The sequence below is a fragment of the Haliotis rufescens genome, unplaced genomic scaffold (genome assembly GCF_023055435.1).
Source record: "Haliotis rufescens isolate VD_foot unplaced genomic scaffold, xgHalRufe1.0.p SCAF_33, whole genome shotgun sequence".
Lineage (NCBI taxonomy): Eukaryota > Metazoa > Mollusca > Gastropoda > Lepetellida > Haliotidae > Haliotis > Haliotis rufescens.
In genome coordinates this window covers 52676-60053 of record NW_025964035.1, presented here as the reverse complement: position 1 = coordinate 60053, position 7378 = coordinate 52676, and the positions used below count along the sequence as shown (strand labels likewise).

The 7378-nt window shown below is 36.1% G+C and overlaps 1 long non-coding RNA gene across 1 annotated transcript; it reads left to right on the top strand.

The window, feature by feature from the left end:
* Positions 1-4560: 4560 nt before the first annotated feature.
* On the top strand, positions 4561-7130 carry LOC124151606. The gene is made up of 3 exons (XR_007217950.1): positions 4561-5442; positions 5932-6703; positions 7038-7130. It is a non-coding gene; the product is annotated as an uncharacterized LOC124151606 (long non-coding RNA).
* The last annotated feature ends 248 nt before the right edge of the window (positions 7131-7378 follow it).

Here is a 7378-nt window from a genome sequence, read left to right as displayed (position 1 = left end):
TTCTTTTAAATGCCAAAACATTCAACTTGATACCCATTTAACCTGTTTAAGGAATCTTATAAGTCATAAAACAGTTTTTTGTGTGCCTACATTTTGTGTTTGTCATCATTTGGAGGTATCTCCCATAGCAGGGGAAACTGTGCATGCCTTCTACCAAGTTGTCAGAATGTGCTTCAATGATGGTTGAGGGTATCTTTCGTTTATTGACTTCATTATCAAATACTTCTGCATTGATTATGACAGAGATGAGTGTGTGATAAGATGGCATACTTCTCTATGAAACTTTTTCCAGTTTTCAGCACATGTTGATATGAAGACTTTTGAGCGGTAGAGTTTTAACATTCACATTTATAATATTGTCTTGTTTGTTTTTACTTATCATATCACATGGTATTGTTAAAAAGTCACAACATGTGTGTGAGGCACTCGAGGCAGCCTACTTCCTCGCAGTGAGTGCCGGTAACATGTATATCAAGACCTTGATCCCATGGATGCAGTGAGAGATAATTGTTTCTTTCAATGGAGATATTCCAGCTATAAGACAGCGGTCTGTAAATAATCGAGTCTGGACCAGACAATCCAGTGATTAATATCATGAGCATCGATCCTAGCAATTGGGATCGAAGACATGCATCAACCACGCCTGAATCAAGTTATAGACTAAAAAAATTCTCTACGAAACTTTGCATGTTTACCAGACAGATACTGAACTGGTGCCTTTTGCTAATTAGGAGTTTTATAATTTGTTTATGTTTTACGTTTCCATGGCAACAAGTTGGACTTAGGTTCTATAGGGTAGAGTTTGTTTCCGGAGCATAACTCAAAACCCATTCAATACTTTCCAAAAAAACTTTGCATGTTTACCAGACACATACTGGACTGGTGCCTCTTTCTATATAGGAATTTTAGACATTTATATATTGTTTGTGTTTCCATGACAACAAGTTGTATTTAAGTTTTAATATAGGATTGGTTTACTAAAGGAGTATAACAAATAAACTTAAATATTTCCTTGCCAAACATTGCATGTCTATATATAAAGCGCATACTGAACTGGTGCCATTTGATATTAAGGAGTTTTAGAAATGTTTATTTTAGAATTTCCATTGCAGCTATTTTGACATGGGCTAAGAGAAATGTTGGGTCAGTTACCTGGTTTGGGACCATAACATGTTAAAATGGGCGGGGGATAGAGATAACTTTGTCAACTATACACTTGTTTTAATCCAGGTGACCAAGAGATCATCTCTATATTATTATATCTTAAAATTTCTTACTTTTTAGGTCTTACACTTATGGTACAGCCCATGATAAGACAGAATGTTATTACTAGGCTACAGATGAGATTTCTGTATTGCAAACAAACTCAAGACACTTAGCCAGTATACACCGGCAATTCACAAGATGAGCAACACCAACTCGCCTCAAGTGACACCAACGAAGCGAACAGTTCAGCCACGTTCCTTATCCAGCACTCCAGAGAAGATACCAAAACTGTGTAACCTGAACAGCTTCAGTGAAGAGACTTGTTCAGCTTTGGACACCATTGATACCGCAATTTCTGCAGCAATGTTTAAGCTTAGCAATAATGCAAAGGATGATGCCATGAAGCACCTTTCACAAGCACTGTCTTGCCTCTCTGCTTTAAGAAAAAGTTTTCCAGCACAAATGGCTGTAGCTCAGGAAGATTTCAGTAACATGTCGCAGAGAATGTCCACACTCAACAACAGACTTGTTGGTATGGGAATGACACAAGTGTATCTAAGAAACGAACTAAGTGCTAAGCCAAAGGCAGCTGCCACACCTACTTTTCAGGAAGAAGATGCCGACGACGATGACTTCCTACTTGCTTCGGCTCTGGACAAGATCTCTGAGGATCCCCCGTCTTCTTCAAAGACTGAACCTGTTACAACACCAGTGGCTTCATCCCAGGAGTGAGTGAGTGAGTATGGTTTTACGCCGCTTTTAGCAATATTCCAGCAATATCACGGCGGGGGACACCAGAAATGGGCTTCACACATTGTACCCATGTCGGGAATCGAACCCGGGTCTTCGGCATCATGAGCGAACGCTTTAACCACTAGGCTACCCTACCGCCCTCATCCCAGGAAACCACCCATGACAGGGATGAACACTGAACTGAACCCAACATTTTTGGTTGATGACTGTTCAAATCTTGATAATTTAGATTGCTAAAAGAATGCATACTGCATAACATTTTTACCACATCAATACCAGGTAGATGCTTTTTTCAGACAGTGTTTTTTGGCCATTTTCCTTTGCTTGCAGTTGGTTGGTTTTGAATACTAAAATTAAGCATGTGGTGTCTTGTTGGCATACTATGTATTTTCAATTGTTTGATAGGCATTACTTAGAATTGACGGATGACAAGAGAGACACAATTTTATGGATATATACCTACTATATATATTCTGTACTATGTCCCTCATTCAGTCCTGCTTGACAACGGTATAAGGATCTATACCGAAACGTCGCTTTTCACAGTATTAAAGAAGTTGTTATCCATAAAATTGTGTCTATCTATAATGTACTTTAAGTTGCTGATTGTGCAAAATAGCATTTTTTGAATATTTTTTTTTTGTGTGTGATTACTCTTGGTTAATCAAACGATGCATACATATATTATAACATTTTAACCACATCAATAAAAACTTCCATGATTTTTCCCTTTGCTAGTAGCTGATTCTTAAATTAAGCATGTAAGTATTGCGTCTTGTTGACACACTATGTGGACTGTGTAGGCTCTTTGAACTGTGAGTCATTCATAAGACTAATCCTAATCATTTATGACATGATTGTGTTTAACATAGGGTGATTTCCAACATTGTATTATCTGCCCTATTCAGAGAGATGTTAATATTTCGAGTTTGAAAATAGGAAAATGAGGGCATATGTTTATATACACTTGTAAACTGGACTACCAAGAAAGTCAAAGCAGACTATGATATTTCACGATGAATCTGAACAAAATGAAACCTGGCATGATTGTGAATCGGTGGTGAGAGAAATCTAAAAGGATCGGCCGGAATATGATGATTCTAAGCTTGTGATCGAGCACATAGGATCATCGAAGGGAAGGCAAAAATAGCTTCAATCCCCGATGATCATCGGAGATGAGAAGTATTTACAGTAGCTATGAAATCAAAGGGTACATCGATGTGGATTCGAGTTGGTTGATGCATGTCATCGATCCCAAGTGCGTGGATCGATGCTCATGAGGTCAATCACTAGATTGTCTGGTCCAGACTCGATTATTTACAGACCGCCGTCATATATCTGGAATATTGTTGAGTGCGGCGTTAAAAAACCAACCAACCAACCAACCAACCAACCAACCGATGTGGATTAGTTAAGACTACTCGAGGAGAGTGAGAGAGAAGAGGCACCATGAAAGATTTGACAAGTTGTATATTGACAGAATTGTGTACACATATAGTCTCGACAAAGGCGAGGGTGTCTTGAAACATGGTGAAAACGGGACATGAACTACAGTGCAGACTCACAACCCGATGTCAATTTCAACGTCAATCAGCACAGATGGGGATGAAATTGACTTCCCCAAGGATTTGTCTATATAAGGGGTTTCCAGATATATCGAAATATCGATATATTGCTTTTGGTAAGCACTTAAAGTCAATAAATTGATTGTTAAATCAGTTTCCGATCAATAGTATCGATTTCAGTTCGATCGTATTTACCATATCATGCGATTGAGACACTGAAACACGCTCGGTGACGATAAGAGTTATCTGCTCTTGAAGTAAAATGGCGGAGGGTGACAGTCAAGTGAAGTTGTGACAAACTTGGGTGGAAAATCGAGTTTCATTTTCTTAAATTATTAGGGTAAAGAAAAAACAAATCCGTCATATCTCAAACTTTACTTTTTATTTGTTGTTATAGTTATTGCATTCAAAAGAAAATTCAGTTCCAAGGTTTATTCAACTCTAAAATCATCTAAAATGATACACTGAAAACTATCACAATAGTTTCTTTGCAATATCAATAGTTATCACAATAGTTTCTTTCGGTATCAATAGTTATCGCAATAGGGATTTCCAGACCCTAGTCTATAATGTGAATAAGAATAAGCTCAACAATGACTGCTTCACATATATTTGCATTGTTCACATATCTTTGGTCTTCTACTTTGGAACTGCACCATGGAAAGAGCTATTATTGATAGATTTCCTAATATGTTTTTGTAAATATGTATTGTGTGTTCGAAAACATGTACCGACAGTGCAGCTTTAGCTGTTAAGACTTGTTAAGAGTGAGGTTATCACGCTTGTGTGTTTGGGGATGGTTAATATCCTGCATTGGGAATAAACATTTCATTTAGCTAGCCTTGACGAGCTAAATACATAGAGGCTACTTCATGCTTTTTGTCGAATACGATTTATGTTTCGTCGAGTGAAGCCTCAAACCCCATATTGTTTCTCGATCTTCTTTATATTTCGTCGAGTGAAGCCTCAAACCCCATATTGTATCGAGATCGAAGATAGAGAAACAATATGGGGTTTGAGGCTTCACTCGACGAAATATAAATCGTATTCGACAAAAAAGCATGAAGTAGTCTATTTATTATATACATCTCCAATTTGTACATATTTTAAATTGAAATTTTGTCAGATCTTTCAACTACGAGAACGACGATGATATTTCTCGCGTCGTGACCTGCTCACATACGACCTGTCGCTTTTACTACGATGAAGTAAATAGTTCACTCAATTTATACTCATTTCAAATTGTCAAAGAAAACAAAATACAAATGTGAATCAAAAACATTTATTCAAATTGGCATTTTATCAATTTTTTAATTTATTATTGTATACAACTCATTGTCCAAACAATGTTTCGCACTAACGTCAATGCGTAGGAATACATAATAATCCATAGTCAGCTGATAGTGTTCAGAGAAAAACAACGTCGCACACTCGTTTCGCTTCGAAAGTTTGAACTTTTGTCAACAAAGTCAACAGCGTAAAAGGATATAACAAACACTGAATATGAACGTGAAAAGGTAAGTCCAAACATATTTTGTTGTCAATATTTTATGACGAACATTATTTATGCCATATTTCCAAGATGATCTTGTCATTCTATTGCAAGCATGGTCTTTTCGGTGGTAACTCGTCTTCACATGTGTTTGATATTGTCGCATTTGCAGTGTGTTTTTCGGAGGACATTGACCATGTCAGGTGATAGACATATGTTAACATTTCCGTTGATTGTATTTCCAGACAACAAGCTTGTCAGAAAATGTTGATTCTGAAGGCGGTTGGACACAGATTGCATCGCAAATCCACCCTGCATTGGTGCCGAGTCCGGATTTCGATCAGCTGTTGTGACTGTGCTGCTGGCGGTGTTACTGTTTGACAGAATGCGAGATATTCCCTTCTGCTTTTCAGTATTCATACTTGAGTAATTATTTATCGAATTCACGTTTTTGTGGCCTGAAATTTGGAAAACAAAATAATTCAAAATAACGTTTTATCCATATTTTGAAAGATGAATGAATGATATTTGTATTTCTCTTAAGAGTATTTTATTATTTATTTGGTATTTCATTACTTTAATGTCTTAAAACAACAAGTTTATAGGATGAGGCCAATAGAATTTTCAAATGTTTATTTATTTTTTTACCGATATATGTTCTCATAATATTCAAAATACCAACAAAATGAATTTAACTAACTTATACAAACACATTTTAACCATTGATATTAAAAAAGGAAACTAAATTTGTTATTGTCCTCAGACTTATTAGATAAATGTAAAATTAATGTATATTTTCACTTCAGTGGAATACCAACTTCAAAATTTCTTTCTAAATATGTTTTTTCCATATAATTTTATTGTTTTAATATATGTAGTATAAATATTTCATAAATTCATTTTTTTTGTTTACAGCTGTCATCTCACCAGCTATCTGAATGATGTCATTGGGAGAAACGCCGCTGTCTGTTAACTTCTGGACCAGGTGTTTCCTCATACTGAAAAAATCCAAAAATGATTCAGGTATATTCAATATCATGCCATTTATTTGATATTTATTACCTAATTTATTTTGACTTACTTTATGGCTGATTGGCATTGTATTTCCCAATATTATACTAAAGTGTTTATCCAAAACTAATAAAGATATTGAATATTTACCTGTATGGTGTCAATCTTTTGTCATCAGCTATGTCAGCACCTTCTGTCATAGCATTCATAATTCCATATAGCTTGTTGACACCTAGTTGGGCATTTTTGTACCAGTACGACTGTTCCTTCCTGTTGTTATTGACTGCTAGAAAAAATGGACTGTCTGGTGTACAAGAGGCTGGTGGTCGTCTTTGTCTGTACAATTTATATGCATTGACAGGGCATCTTTCCAGGTCTTCTGGTGTTGCATAGGCTCTTGGTTTTATTTGCCGTATATTTTTAGGATTATCCCCAGGTCTTGTTTTTGTTTGTCGCTCACTTATAAAGATAAGATACTCGGATCCATCATCATCATTTCTAATGTCAATGTCTCCCCATTTTAAATTTCTGGTTTCCTTTCCGGTTCTCATGCCGACGTTCAGACAACAAATCATCCACATGGGGTGAAGGAGGCTGTGGGGGTTATCACTTCCGAGGGTCTTGGCATCGTACATGGCATCAATATCCATATCTGACAGCTCTTCAGCAGCCTTTGGTTTGTTGCCTTTACCCATTGAGTTAAGTTCTTTTTGTTTGCATTTGAGTGTTTCTCTAGATCTTGCAAATGTGATATCGGAAATGATGTTAAATGTAGAACCCATTTGTTTCAAGTATCTTTGTAGGGAAGATTGGTAGCTTTTTAGACTGACTGGTTCATATTCTGATCCATCATTCTTTTTTACTGACAGAAAAAATCTTGACAAATAGGAATCTAAAGATACTGCATCGATTTCTTCAATTTTTCTAGTTTCCCCCTCAACCATCACTAGGTACTCACTGATAATTCTAATGTCTCTATCTGTCTTCTTTCTTGTGTTTTCATTTTCCAGATCTCGAAGAAACCTTGAAACATCATCATCACTGATAGATTGATACTTTTATCACCAAGTATGCTGTAATTTATTGCAGATAATAAATTATCCACATCATCTCTCTCTCTATGTTGTCGCTCATTTTGGCTAGCAGACGATCCAAGGGAGGTAATCATGAAATAATGTCCCTTTGTATCAAGGGGAAGTAACTCGAGATGAAAGTAGTTTCGGTTCAAACCTTTTATTTTCACTAGTGAAAATATAAGCTTATATTTTCACTGAAGTGAAATATCATTTTTCAAATTTATTTCACAATACCGTTTATATTTTCACTATATATCTATATATTTCATACTTAT